The sequence below is a fragment of the Lonchura striata genome, chromosome 38 (assembly GCF_046129695.1).
Source record: "Lonchura striata isolate bLonStr1 chromosome 38, bLonStr1.mat, whole genome shotgun sequence".
Classification (NCBI taxonomy): Eukaryota; Metazoa; Chordata; class Aves; order Passeriformes; family Estrildidae; genus Lonchura; species Lonchura striata.
In genome coordinates this window covers 1,811,581-1,827,393 of record NC_134640.1, presented here as the reverse complement: position 1 = coordinate 1,827,393, position 15,813 = coordinate 1,811,581, and the positions used below count along the sequence as shown (strand labels likewise).

The 15,813-nt window shown below is 31.0% G+C and overlaps 1 protein-coding gene across 1 annotated transcript in view; it reads left to right on the top strand.

The window, feature by feature from the left end:
* The first annotated feature begins 3,563 nt into the window (after window positions 1–3,563).
* The window catches only part of LOC110483345 (uncharacterized), a 29,678-nt gene continuing 17,428 nt past the window's right edge, over window positions 3,564–15,813 (top strand). Inside the window, exons 1-4 of the mRNA XM_077789860.1 lie at window positions 3,564–5,451; window positions 5,640–5,774; window positions 6,040–6,113; window positions 14,273–14,404. The gene's annotated coding sequence lies outside the window, so the exon portion shown is untranslated. The remainder of the gene's footprint in view (window positions 5,452–5,639; window positions 5,775–6,039; window positions 6,114–14,272; window positions 14,405–15,813) is intronic.

Sequence of the window (15,813 nt, the reverse complement as noted above, 5' to 3'; positions counted from 1 at the left end):
TCCTGGGGGGATTTTGGGGGTCTCGAGGGGATTTTGGGGGTCCTGGGGGGATTTTTGGGGGTCTCGAGGGGATTTTGGGGGTTCCGGGGGGATTTTGGGGGGTCCCGAGGGGGTTTGGGGGTCTCAAGGGGATTTTGGGGGGTCCTGGGTGTTGTTTTGGGGGTCTTCGCTGCCCCCTCCCCCAAATCTTATGGACCCCCCCCCATTCCTGCCCTCATTTTCCCCCCAAAATCCCCGCCCGGACCCCCCCAAATTCCCCCAATTTTCTCAAAATTTCCCCAAATTTTGGGAAAATTAAAAAAATCTCTTTTAACACCCCAAAATTTCACAGTAAAAAAAAGGGGGGGACCCCCCAATTCTCACCCTGAACCCCCCCCAGGAGCTCTGAGCCCCCCAATTCCCCCAAATTCCGTTCCTGCACCCCAAATTTCCCTTTCTGACCCCAAAAATCCCTCGCAACACCCACTGAAAATCCCCAAATTTCTCCTTTCTGCCCCATTCCTCCTCTTTTTCCCCCTCAACCCAAAATTTCCCCTTTTTTGCCCCTTTTTGAACCCCAAATCCACAAATCCCTGCACCCCAAATTTTCCCTTTCTGACACCAAAAATCCCTCCCAATACCCACTGAAAATCCCCAAAATTCTCTTTTTTGCCCCATTCCTCCTCTTTTCCCCTAAATCCAAATTTTCTCCTTTTTTGCCCCTTTTTGAACCCCAAATCCACAAATCCCTGCACCCCAAATTTTCCCTTTCTGACACCAAAAATCCCTCAAATCCCTCCCAATTCCCAAATCCCCAGATCCCCAAAATTCTCTTTTTTGCCCCATTCCTTCTCTTTTTCCTCCTCAATCCAAATTTTCCCTTTTTTGCATTTTTTCACCCCTTTTTGAACCCCAAATCCTGCTCCCAAACCCCCAAATTCCCTCCCTGCACCCCAAATTTCCCTTTCTGACACCAAAAATCCCTCCCAATACCCACTGAAAATCCCCAAAATTCTCTTTTTTGCCCCATTCCTCCTCTTTTCCCGCTCAATATAAAATTTCTCCTTTCTTGCCCTGAAATCCCTTTACAAAATAAAATTTACAATTTTCCATCTATTTTTCAGCTTCAGATTCTCAAACATTTTGTTCCACCGAAACCAAAATTTCTTCAAGGTGCAAAAACACCCAAAATATTCAGAATTTGACCCTGACCAGGAAATCCTCGGCTCATGTCATTTCTCTTTAAATTTTCCCTTTTCCTTCACATTTCCTGGCTTTTTTCCCCTCAAATTTCCCACCATTTTTTTCCTCTCACTTTTCCCACCATTTTCCCCTTAAATTTCACATTTTTTACCTCAGTTTTCTGCTTTTTTCCCTCAGATTTCTCACTCTTTTCTCCCCCATCCCCTTTTCTTGACATTTTTTCCTCTCATTTTTCCCGCCCTTTTTCCCCTCATATTTCTCATTTTTTCCCTCACATTTTCCTTCCTTTTCCCCTCAAATTTCCCACCATTTCCCCCCTCACTTTTCCTACCCCTTTTTCCCTAATTTTTCCCATTTTTACCTCACATTTTCCGCCTTTTTCCCTTTCGAATTTTCCGCCATTTTTACTCTCATTTTCCCCACCATTTTCCCACTAATATTTCTCTTTTTTTACCTCAGTTTTCTGCCTTTTCCCCCTCATATTTTCCACCTTTTTCCAATCACGTTTCCCACCATTTTTCCCTCTCACTTTTCCCACCATTTTTTTCCTCGTATTTCTCATTTTTTACCTCACATTTTCTGCCTTTTTCCCCTCACATTTCCCACTCTTTTCTCACATTTCCTGCCATTTTTTCCTCTCACTTTTCCCATTTTCCCCTCACATTTCCTCCCTTTTCCCCTCTCTTTTTCGCACCATTTTCCCCTCATATTTCCCATTTTTACCTCACATTTCCTCCCTTTTCCCCTTTTTTTCCCACCATTTTCCCCTCATATTTCCCATTTTTTCCCTCACATTTTCCTCCCTTTTCCCCTCAAATTTCCCCCCATATTTTCCTCTCATTTTTCCCACCATTTTCCCCCTAATATTTCTCTTTTATTACCTCACTTTTCTGCCTTTTCCCCCTCTCATTTTCCACCTTTTTCCCCTCAAATTTCCCTCCCTTTTCTCTCCCCTCCCCTTTTCTCGACATTTTTTCCTCACTTTTTCCGCCCTTTTTTCCTTCATATTTCTCATTTTTTACCTCACATTTTCCTCCCTTTTCCCCTTCAAGTTTCCCACCATTTTCCCCTCTCACTTTTCCCGCCCTTTTTTCCCCTCATATTTCTTTTTTTTTCCCCTCACATTTCCTCCCTTTTCCCCTCTCACTTTTCCCACCATTTTCCCCTCTCACTTTTCCCATTTTTTCCCTCACATTTTCCTCCCTTTTCCCCTCAAATTTCCCACCATTTTTTCCTCTCACTTTTCCCATTTTCCCCCTCACATTTTCCACCATTTTCCCCCTCAAATTTCCCACCATTTTTTCCCTCTCACTTTTCCCATTTTCCCCTCATATTTCTCATTTTTTCCCTCACATTTTCCTCCTTTTCCCCTCACGTTTCCCGCCCTTTTCCCCCTCATATTTCCCATTTTCCCCTCACATTTCCTTCCTTTTCCCCTTTCTTTTTCCCACCATTTCTTCCTCACATTTCTCATTTTTTCCCTCACATTTCCTCCAATTTTTTATATTGTATTATTTATTTTATTTTTATATTTTTATATATTTTATATTTTTATATTTTTAATATTTATGATATTTTTAATATTTTTAGATTTTCCATATTTTTCATATTTTAATATTTTTATATATTTTTATATTCTTTATATTTTTTAGCATTTTTTACTTTTTATATTTGTAATGTTTTTTAATATTTTTTATATTTTATATATATTTTATATATTTTATATATTTATATAAATTTTATATATTTTGTATTTTTAATGTATTTTATATTTTTTATATTTTTTATATTTTATTTTTATTTCTAATTTATTTTATATTTTTTTTCATATTTTTATGTTCTTAACTTTTAAAATATTTTTATATTTTTCATATTTTTTATATATTTATATTCTTATATTTTGATTTATATATTTTTATTTTTAAATTTTTAATATTTTTAATATCTTTAAATATTTTTATATTTTTATATATTTTATATATTTTATATTTTTCATATTTATAATATATTTTTATATTTTATTTTTTATATTTTCATTTTTTATCTTATATTTTTTATGTTTTTCAGATTTTAATATATTTTTATATGTTATTTTTAATATTCTTATATTTTTCATATCTTTATATATTTTTATTTTTAAATTTTTAATATTTTTAATATTAATTTTATATTTTTAATAATTTTAATATTTATATATATGTTATATATTTTTATATAGTTTCTATTTTAAATATTTTTATATTTTGAATTTTTTTTTAAATTTTAAAATATTTTTTTATTATTTTAAAAATTTGTTTTCTTTTTAATTTTTTATATATTTTTAAATTTTTAATCTTTGATTTTTATATTTTTTAATATTTTTTAGCTGCTCTCCTCCATATATGTTATATATTTTTACATCGTTTCCATTTTAAATATTTTTATATTTTGAAAATTTTTTTAAATTTTAAAATATTTTTTTATTATTTTAAAAATTTGTTTTCTTTTTAATTTTTTATATATTTTTAAATTTTTAATCTTTTATTTTTATTTTTTTAATATTTTTTGGCTGCTCTCCTCCATATATGTTATATATTTTTACATCGTTTCTATTTTAAATATTTTTATCTTTTGAAATTTTTTTAAATTTTAAAATATTTTTATATTATTTTAAAAATGTGTTTTCTTTTTAATTTTTTATATATTTTTAAATTTTTAATCTTTTATTTTTATTTTTTTAATATTTTTTGGCTGCTCTCCTCCATCCCTCCTCGGGTGGCTGTTGTGGTTTTGGGGGTCACAGACCCCTCAATAAATTAAATATTGATTATCGGGAGGGAATTTCTCAATAAACTGAATATTGATTATCTGGAATGCCTCTCAATAAATTAAATATTGATTATCTGGAGCACCTCTCTTCCTCAATAAACTGAATATTGATTATCTGGAGGGCCTCTCTCAAATTAAATATTGATTATCTGGAGGGCATCCCTCAATAAACTGAATATTGATTATCTGGAGGGTCTCTCTCCCTCAATAAATTAAATATTGATTATCTGGAGGGTCTCTCTCCCTCAATAAATTGAATATTAATTATCTGGAGCGCCTCTCTCAATAAACTGAATATTGATTATCTGGAATGCCTCTCAATAAATTAAATATTGATTATCTGGAGCACCTCTCTTCCTCAATAAACTGAATATTGATTATCTGGAGTGCCTCCCTCAATAAATCAAATATTGATTATCTGGAGTGTCTCTCCCTCAATAAACTGAATATTGATTATCTTGAGTGCCTCTCTCAATAAACCGAATATTGATTATGTGGAGTGCCTCTCTCAATAAATTAAATATTGATTATCTGGAGGGAATCCCTCAATAAACTGAATATTGATTATCTGGAGTGCCTCTCTCCCTCAATAAATTAAATATTGATTATCTGTAGCGCCTCTCTCAATAAACTGAATATTGATTATGTGGAGTGCCTCTCTCAATAAATTAAATATTGATAATCTGGAGGGAAGCCCTCAATAAATTAAATATTGATTATCTGGAGGGCCTCTCTCTCTAAATAAATTAAATATTGATAATCTGGAGGGCATCCCTCAATAAACTGAATATTGATTATCTGGAGTGTCTCTCCCTCAATAAATTGAATATTGATTATCTGGAGTGCCTCCCTCAATAAACTGAATATTGATTATCTGGAGGGCCTCTCTCCCTCAATAAATTAAATATTGATTATCTGGAGTGCCTCCCTCAATAAACTGAATATTGATTATCTGAAGTGCCTCTCTCCCTCAATAAATTAAATATTGATTATCTGCAGGGCCTGTCTCCCTCAATAAACTGAATATCGATTATCTGAAGTGCCTCTCTCAATAAATTGAATATTGATTATCTGAAGTGCCTCTCTCCCTCAATAAATTAAATATTGATTATCTGGAGGGAATCCCTCAATAAATTAAATATTGATTATCTGGAGGGCATCCCTCAATAAACTGAATATTGATTATCTGAAGTGCCTCTCTCCCTCAATAAATTAAATATTGATTATCTGCAGGGCCTGTCTCCCTCAATAAACTGAATATTGATTATCTGGAGTGCCTCTTTCTCTCAATAAATTAAATATTGATTATGTGGAGTGCCTCTCTCAATAAATTAAATATTGATTATCTGGAGGGAATCCCTCAATAAATTAAATATTGATAATCTGGAGGGCATCCCTCAATAAACTGAATATTGATTATCAGGAGTGTGTGAACCTGATCGAAGTCCAGCTTGTTGCGAGGTGAGTGGTAAGAAAAGGAACATTTTTTAATCTTTTAATTTGAATTTTGCAGGTTTTTTCCGCTTTATTTTTTATAGTAAAACACCAGGAGTAGCTTTATTAAATTTGGGTTTTTTCCCCCTTAAGTCGCGCCCGCTCTGCTCTATCGCTTTGCTGCGTTTGATTTGAAAAATTCTGCGTTTCCACAGCGGGTTTTTCGTCGCGGAACGTCCCGGCGGGAGGATAAAAACCGCGGCGATGTCACAAAGGATTTGTCACCCGCGGCACCCCTGGCGACCACGGAACCCACCCGAGCCCCGCACTGTCCGCCAGGACAGCGACGGGTGAGCACGGTGCTGGCTCGCGTCTGACCTAAAACATTCCAAATTGCATTCTTGTCTCATCCGAAATGGAGAAAAAACCCCCAAAACGACCCAAAGTGGCTTTTCGGGAGGTGGTGGAGGTTATCGGAGAGAAGGACTCTGAGGAACCCACCTCGGTGACCGCGGTGGAGGAGCTGCACCTCAGTGAGCGTCGCGGCGGGGAAGGAATCCCAGCTCCGCATCCGTCCTCGGCGGCGATAATTTGGATTTTTTCCCTCTTTTTCAGATCCCGGATGGGTGCCGCTTCATGCAAAGCACACGGTGGATTTCGTCGAAGCTTTTGCTCGGAGCCCGGCGAAGGTACCCGAGGGGGTTCGGGGCGGGCGGAGGATCTGCGGGGGCGAATTGAAATGTAAATTTTGAGAATTTGGGGATTTTAGTTAGAGTTTAACCTTACTAAAGTAAATTAAAATAATAATAGGATGAAAAATCAATAATCCGTACTAGACTTAATTGAAATAATAATAGGATGAAAAATCCAATCTCGCAATGCAAATTGAAATTAAATTTTGAGGAATTTAGAGATTTGACTTAGAGTTTAACCTTACTAGAGTAAATTAAAATAATAATAGGATGGAGATAAGCAGTACTAGAGGTAATTAAAATAATAATAGGATGAAAAAATCAATAATCCTTACTAAATTGAAATGATAATAGGATGAAAAATCAAATCTCGCAATGCCAATTGAAATTAAATTTTGAGGAATTTAGAGATTTTAGTTAGAATTTAACCTTACTAGAGTAAATTAAAATAATAATAGGATGGAGATAAGCAGTACTAGAGTAAATTAAAATAATAATAGGATGAAAAAATCAATAATCCTTACTAAATTGAAATAATAATAGGATGAAAAATAAATCTTGCCATGCAAATTGAAATTAAATTTTGAGGAATTTAGAGATTTGAGTTAGAATTTAACCTTACTAGAGTAAATTAAAATAATAATAGGATGGAGATAAGCAGTACTAGAGGTAATTAAAATAATAATAAGATGAAAAAATCAATAATCCTTACTAAATTGAAATGGTAATAGGATGAAAAATCAAATCTCGCAATGCCAATTGAAATTAAATTTTGAGGAATTTAGAGATTTGAGTTGGAATTTAACCTTACTACAGTAAATTAAAATAATAATAGGATGAAAAAATCAATAATCCTTACTAAATTGAAATGATAATAGGATGAAAAATCAAATCTCTAAATGCAAATTGAAATGTAAATTTTGAGGAATTTGGGGATTTGAGTTAGAGTTTAAGCTTACTAGAGTAAATTAAAATAATAATAGGATGAAAAAATCAATAATCCTTACTAAATTGAAATAATAATAGGATGAAAAATCAAATCTCGCAATGCCAATTGAAATTAAATTTTGAGGAATTTGGGGATTTTAGTTAGAGTTTAACCTTACTAGAGTAAATTAAAATAATAATAGGATGAAAAAATCAATAATCCTTACTAAATTGAAATGATAATAGGATGAAAAATCAAATCTCTAAATGCAAATTGAAATGTAAATTTTGAGGAATTTAGAGATTTGAGTTAGAATTTAACCTTACTACAGTAAATTAAAATAATAATAGGATGGAGATAAGCAGTACTAGAGGTAATTAAAATAATAATAGGATGAAAAATCAATAATCCGTACTAGTTTTAATTGAAATAATAATAGGATGAAAAATCAAATCTCGCAATGCCAATTGAAATTAAATTTTGAGGAATTTGGGGATTTTAGTTAGAGTTTAACCTTACTAGAGTAAATTAAAATAATAATAGGATAAAAAAATCAATAATCCTTACTAAATTGAAATAATAATAGGATGAAAAATCAAATCTCCCAATGCCAATTGAAATTAAATTTTGAGGAATTTAGAGATTTGAGTTGGAATTTAACCTTACTACAGTAAATTAAAATAATAATAGGATGGAGATAAGCAGTACTAGAGGTAATTAAAATAATAATAGGATGAAAAATCAATAATCCGTACTAGTTTTAATTGAAATAATAATAGGATGAAAAATCAAATCTCGCAATGCCAATTGAAATTAAATTTTGAGGAATTTAGAGATTTGAGTTAGAATTTAACCTTACTAGAGTAAATTAAAATAAAAATAGGATGGAGATAAGCAGTACTAGAGGTAATTAAAATAATAATAAGATGAAAAAATCAATAATCCTTACTAAATTGAAATGATAATAGGATGAAAAATCAAATCTCGCAATGCCAATTGAAATTAAATTTTGAGGAATTTGGGGATTTTAGTTAGAATTTAACCTTACTAGAGTAAATTAAAATAATAATAGGATGAAAAAATCAATAATCCTTAATAAATTGAAATGATAATAGGATGAAAAATCAAATCTCTAAATGCAAATTGAAATGAAATTTTGAGGAATTTGGGGATTTTAGTTAGAATTTAACCTTACTAGAGTAAATTAAAATAATAATAGGATGAAAAAATCAATAATCCTTACTAAATTGAAATGATAATAGGATGAAAAATCAAATCTCGCAATGCAAATTGAAATGTAAATTTTGAGAATTTGGGGATTTTAGTTAGAATTTAACCTTACTAGAGTAAATTAAAATAATAATAGGATGAAAAAAATCAATAATCCTTACTAAATTGAAATGATAATAGGATGAAAAAGCAAATCTCTAAATGCAAATTGAAATGAAATTTTGAGGAATTTAGATATTTGAGTTGGAATTTAACCTTACTAGAGTAAATTAAAATAATAATAGGATGGAGATAAGCAGTACTAGAGGTAATTAAAATAATAATAGGATGAAATAATCAATAATCCTTAGTAAATTGAAATAATAATAGGATGAAAAATCAAATCTCCCAATGTCAATTGAAATGTAAATTTTGAGGAATTTGGGGATTTGAGTTGGAATTTAACCTTAGTACAGTAAATTAAAATAATAATAGGATGAAAAAATCAATAATCCTTACTAAATTGAAATAATAATAGGATGACAAATCAAATCTCGCAATGCCAATTGAAATTAAATTTTGAGAATTCGGGGATTTTAGTTAGAATTTAACCTTACTAGAGTAAATTAAAATAATAATAGGATGGAGATAAGCAGTACTAGAGGTAATTAAAATAATAATAGGATGAAAAAATCAATAATCCTTACTTAATTGAAATGATAATAGGATGAAAAATCAAATCTCGCAATGCCAATTGAAATTAAATTTTGAGAATTTGGAGATTTGAGTTAGAATTTAACCTTACTAGAGTAAATTAAAATAATAATAGGATAAAAAAATCAATAATCCTTACTAAATTGAAATGATAATAGGATGAAAAATCAAATCTCGCAATGCCAGTTGAAATGTAAATTTTGAGAAATTTGGGGATTTTAGTTAGAGTTTAACCTTACTACAGTAAATTAAAATAATAATAGGATGAAAAAATCAATAATCCTTACTAAATTGAAATGATAATAGGATGAAAAATCAAATCTCTAAATGCAAATTGAAATGAAATTTTGAGGAATTTGGGGATTTTAGTTAGAATTTAACCTTACTAGAGTAAATTAAAATAATAATAGGATGGAGATAAGCAATACTAGAGGTAATTAAAATAATAATAGGATGAAAAAATCAATAATCCGTACTAGACTTAATTGAAATAATAATAGGATGAAAAATCAAATCTCGCAATGCCAATTGAAATTAAATTTTGAGGAATTTAGAGATTTGAGTTAGAATTTAACCTTACTAGAGTAAATTAAAATAAAAATAGGATGAAAAAAATCAATAATCCTTACTAAATTGAAATAATAATAGGATGAAAAATCAAATCTCTAAATGCAAATTGAAATGAAATTTTGAGGAATTTAGAGATTTGAGTTGGAATTTAACCTTACTAGAGTAAATTAAAATAATAATAGGATGAAAAAATCAATAATCCTTACTAAATTGAAATGATAATAGGATGAAAAATCCAATCTCGCAATGCCAATTGAAATTAAATTTTGAGGAATTTAGAGATTTGAGTTAGAATTTAACCTTACTAGAGTAAATTAAAATAATAATAGGATGGAGATAAGCAGTACTAGAGGTAATTAAAATAATAATAAGATGAAAAAATCAATAATCCTTACTAAATTGAAATGATAATAGGATGAAAAAGCAAATTTCGCAATGCCAATTGAAATTAAATTTTGAGGAATTTGGGGATTTTAGTTAGAATTTAACCTTACTAAAGTAAATTAAAATAATAATAGGATGAAATAATCAATAATCCTTACTAAATTGAAATGATAATAGGATGAAAAATCAAATCTCGCAATGCCAATTGAAATTAAATTTTGAGGAATTTAGAGATTTGAGTTAGAATTTAACCTTACTAGAGTAAATTAAAATAATAATAGGATGAAAAAATCAATAATCCTTACTAAATTGAAATGATAATAGGATGAAAAATCAAATCTCGCAATGCAAATTGAAATGTAAATTTTGAGGAATTTGGGGATTTGAGTTAGAGTTTAACCTTACTACAGTAAATTAAAATAATAATAGGATGGAGATAAGCAGTACTAGAGGTAATTAAAATAATAATAGGATGAAAAAATCAATAATCCGTACTAGACTTAATTGAAATAATAATAGGATGAAAAATCAAATCTCGCAATGCCAATTGAAATTAAATTTTGAGGAATTTAGAGATTTGAGTTGGAATTTAACCTTACTAGATTAAATTAAAATAATAATAGGATAAAAAAATCAATCATCCTTACTAAATTGAAATGATAATAGGATGAAAAATAAATCTTGCCATGCAAATTGAAATTAAATTTTGAGGAATTTAGAGATTTGAGTTAGAATTTAACCTTACTACAGTAAATTAAAATAATAATAGGATGGAGATAAGCAGTACTAGAGGTAATTAAAATAATAATAGGATGAAAAAATCAATAATCCTTACTAAATTAAAATGATAATAGGATGAAAAATCAAATCTCGCAATGCCAATTGAAATTAAATTTTGAGGAATTTAGAGATTTGAGTTGGAATTTAACCTTACTAGAGTAAATTAAAATAATAATAGGATGAAATAATCAATTATCTTTAGTAGAGTTAAGTAAAATAATAATGCAATGAAAAATCAAACCCACAATTACAATTGAAACGTAAATTTTGAGGAATTTAGAGATTTGAGTTAGAAATTAACCTTACTAGAGTAAATTAAAATAATAATAGGATGAAAAAAATCAATAATCCTTACTAGAGTTAATTAAAATAATATCAATAAATGAGCAGACCTTGATGAAATTAGGAGTTTTTTAACTAATAATTGATTCCTTGTCAGCACGGTGTTTATTTATTTGCATTTATAATGAAGAATATAAACTGACAAATAGCTTTTAGGAACATCAGACAATTGTAGTCCAATTGTCCATTGTCCAATTGTCCAAAAACAATTTATTCACAATTGGCTGTGGCTAAACACACACTTTTTAACTTAAAACTTTTAGAGAATTTTTGTCCCTCACCGTTGGATATCGGTGCTAGATCAATATCCATATTTTTTTTTAATAAAGAAAAATAAATATTTTTAGGGAATGGGTGTGTTTATTCACAGCCAATGAAGATTTTTAGGGAATGGGTGTGTTTATTCACAGAAAATAAAATTTTTAGGGAATGGGTGGTTTTATTCACAGTGCTCAGGGCTCATTGCCCTATAATGGACCTGCTCTGAGAACTCCCCATCCTTTTTTATTATATTCCTTTAATTTATATATATATATTTATATTTATATATTTATATATATTTTTATATATATATATATAGTATTTTACATATATATATAGTATTTTACATATATATATAGTATTTTTTATATAGAGTATTTTACATGTATTTTATATATATATAGTATTTTAGATATATATAGTATCTTATATATATAGTATTTTATACATATGTAGTATTTTATAAATATATATATAGTATTTTACACGTATATATAGTATTTTTTTATATATAATATTTTTATATATATAGTATTTTACATGTATATCTAGTATTTTATGTATATATATAGTATTTTATATATATAGTATTTTACATATATATGGTATTTTACATATATATGGTATTTTACATATATATTATTTTACATATATACATTATTTTAAATATATATAGTATTATATATATAGTACTTTTTACATATATATAGCGTATTTTATATATATATACAGTTTTTTATATATATATATATATATATAGTATCGTTTTTTTTAATATATATACACATATACATAGTAACGCAATATATATTATATACCTACTAATTTCCATATGCATAAAATTTCACCCTAAATTCATACATATTCATTCTGCTGATTTCTCATTATTTTCAGAAAACACAGAAAGAACTCCTGGGTCACTCTGTTTTAAGGCCCGAGGAGTCTTTCTTATCTCTTATTTTTTAGCGTGGAAATTTGCATTTTTTTCTCGTTAGCTAAGGCTGCAGTTACCAGAATAAACAGCAGATTTAGAGATTAAAGTGGCATATTTTACCTAAATCAAAATGGATTTTTACTCTGTTAAATTTTTACTCTGTTAAATTCTTGTTCTGTTAAATTTTTACTGTTAAATTTTTACTCTGTTAAGTTTCACTCTGTTAAATTTTTACTTTGTTAAACTTTTACCTTTAAATTTTCACTCTTTTAAATTTTCACTGTTAAATTTCTACCCTGTTAAATTTTTCCTCTGTTTAATTTTAACTCTGTTAAATTTTTACCTTGTTAAATTTTTGCCCTGTTAAATTTTCACCCTGTTATATTTTTACTCTGTTAAATTTTCATTCTGTTAAATTTTTACCCTGTTAAATTTTTACTGTGTCAAATTTTCACTCTGTTAAATTTTTGCTCTATTAAATTTTTACCCTGTTAAATTTCCACTCTGTTAAATTTTTACCCTGTTAAATATTTGCCATGTTAAATTTTCACTCTGTTAGATTTTTCCTCTGTTAATTTTTTGCCCTGTTAAATTTTCACTCTGTTAAATATTTACCCTGTTAAATTTTCACTCTGTTAAATTTTTGCCCTGTTAAATTTTCATCCTGTTAAATTTTCACTGTGTTAAATTTTCACTCTGTTAAATATTTACCCTGTTAAATTTTCACTCTGTTAAATTTTCACTGTTAAATTTTTACCTTGTTAAATTTTTACTGTTACATTTTTGCCATGTGAAATTTTCACCCTGTTAAATTTTCACTCTGTTAAATTTTCACTGTTAAATTTTTACCTTGTTAAATTTTTACCTTGTTAAATTTTCACTCTGTTACATTTTTGCTCTGTTAAATTTTCACTGTTAAATTTTTACCTTGTTAAATTTTCACTCTGTTACATTTTTGCTCTGTTAAATTTTCACTGTTAAATTTTTACCTTGTTAAATTTTCACTCTGTTACATTTTTGCCATGTTAGATTTTCACTCTGTTAAATTTTCACTCTGTTAAATTTTTCCTCTGTTAAATTTTCACTCTGTTTAATTTTTACCTTGTTAAATTTTTGCCCTGTTAAATTTTCATCCTGTTAAATTTTCACTGTATTAAATTTTCACCCTGTTAAATATTTACCCTGTTAAATTTTCACTCTGTTAAATTTTCACCTTATTAAATTTTTACTGTTACATTTTTGCCATGTGAAATTTTCACCCTGTTAAATTTTCACTGTTAAATTTTTACCCTGTTAAATTTTCACTGTTAAATTTATACCTTGTTAAATTTTTACCCTGTTAAATTTTCACTCTGTTGAATTTTCACCCTGTTAAATTTTCACTGTTAAATTTTCACTCTGTTACATTTTTGCCATGTGAAATTTTCACCCGGTTAAATTTTCACTGTTAAATTTTTACCTTGTTAAATTTTTACTGTTACATTTTTGCCATGTGAAATTTTCACCCGGTTAAATTTTCACTGTTAAATTTTTACCCTGTTAAATTTTCACTCTGTTAAATTTTTACCCTGTTAAATTTTTACCTTGTTAAATTTTCATTCTGTTACATTTTTGCCATGTGAAATTTTCACCCTGTGAAATTTTCACCCTTAAATTTCCACCTTGTTAAATTTTCACCCTGTTACATTTTTGCCATGTGAAATTTTCACTGTTAAATTTTCACTCTGTTAAATTTTTACCTTGTTAAATTTTCACTCTGTTACATTTTTGCTCTGTTAAATTTTCACTGTTAAATTTTTACCTTGTTAAATTTTCACTCTGTTACATTTTTGCTCTGTTAAATTTTCACTGTTAAATTTTTACCTTGTTAAATTTTCACTCTGTTACATTTTTGCTCTGTTAAATTTTCACCTGGTTAAATTTTCACTCTGTTAAATTTTTACCCTGTTAAATTTTCACTGTTAAATTTTTACCTGGTTAAATTTTCCCTGTCTCGACGCCACGGCCTCACGCTGCTCTCGCTGTCCCCCCCAGTTCCAGGAGAAGGAGCAGAAATTGGAATTTCTCCACAGCATCTGCACCCTGTGCCGGGACTCCAAACTCCGCGACTTCTCCGAGGAGCTGAGGGATTTCTTCGACAGGCTCAAGCTGGTGGAGACGGTGCAGGTGAGGGGGAAACGCACGGAAAAAAGGGGAAAAAGAACCAAGGAATCCTGACAGGGATGGAGGGAGTTCTGGGGAGGAATGGTGAGAAATGTGGGGGGAGAAAAGGAGGGAAATGTGAGGGGGGAAAATGGTGAGAAGTGTGAGGGGGAAAAGGAGGGAAAGGTGTGGGGGAAATGGTGAGAAATGTGAGGGGAGAAAAGGAGGGAAATGTGAGGGGGAAAATGGTGAGAAATGTGAGGGGAGAAAAGGAGGGAAATGGTGAGGGGGAAAAGGGAGGGAAATGTGGGGGGAAAATGGTGAGAAGTGTGAGGGGAGAAAATGGAAAGAAAGATGAGGGGGGAAAATGGTGAGAAATGTGAGGGGAGAAAAGGGAAATAAAGGTGAGGGGGGAAAATGGTGAGAAATGTGAGGGGAGAAAAGGGAAATAAAGGTGGGGGGAGAAAAGGAGGGAAATGTGAGGGGGGAAAATGGTGAGAAATGTGAGGGGAGAAAAGGGAAATAAAGGTGGGGGGGGAAATGGTGAGAAGTGTGAGGGGAGAAAAGGAGGGAAATGTGAGGGGGAAAATGGTGAGAAGTGTGAGGGGAGAAAATGGAAAGAAAGGTGAGGGGTGAAAAGGAGGGAAATGTGAGGGGGAAATGGTGAGAAACGTGAGGGGAGAAAAGGGAAATAAAGGTGGGGGGGGGGGAAATGGTGAGAAGTGTGAGGGGAGAAAAGGGAGGGAAATGTGAGGGGAGAAAAGGGTGGGGAGCAAGAAAGGGGAAATTGTGAGAAATGTGAGGGGGGAAAAGGGTGAGAAATGTGAGGGGAGAAAATGGTGAGAAATGTGAGGGGAGAAAAGGAGGGAAATGTGAGGGGGGAAAATAGTGAGAAATGTGAGTGGAGAAAAGGGAAATAAAGGTGAGGGGGGGGGAAATGGTGAGAAGTGTGAGGGGAGAAAAGGGAGGGAAATGTGAGGGGAGAAAAGGGTGGGGAGCAAGAAAGGGGAAATTGTGAGAAATGTGAGGGGAGAAAAGGGTGAAAAATGTGAGGGGTAGAAAAGGGAAAGAAAGGTGAGGGGGGAAATGGTCCAAAATATGAGGGGAGAAAAGGAGGGAAATGTGAGGGGGAAATGGTGAGAAATGTGAGGGGAGAAAAGGAGGGAAATGGTGAGGGGGAAAAGGGAGGGAAATGTGGGGGGAAAATGGTGAGAAGTGTGAGGGGAGAAAATGGAAAGAAAGATGAGGGGAGAAAAGGAGGGAAATGTGAGGGGGGAAAATGGTGAGAAATGTGAGGGGAGAAAAGGGAAATAAAGGTGAGGGGAGAAAAGGAGGGAAATGTGAGTGGAGAAAGGGAGGGAAATGTGGGGGGAAAATGGTGAGAAATGTGAGGGGAGAAAATGGAAAGAAAGGTGAGGGGAGAAAAGGAGGGA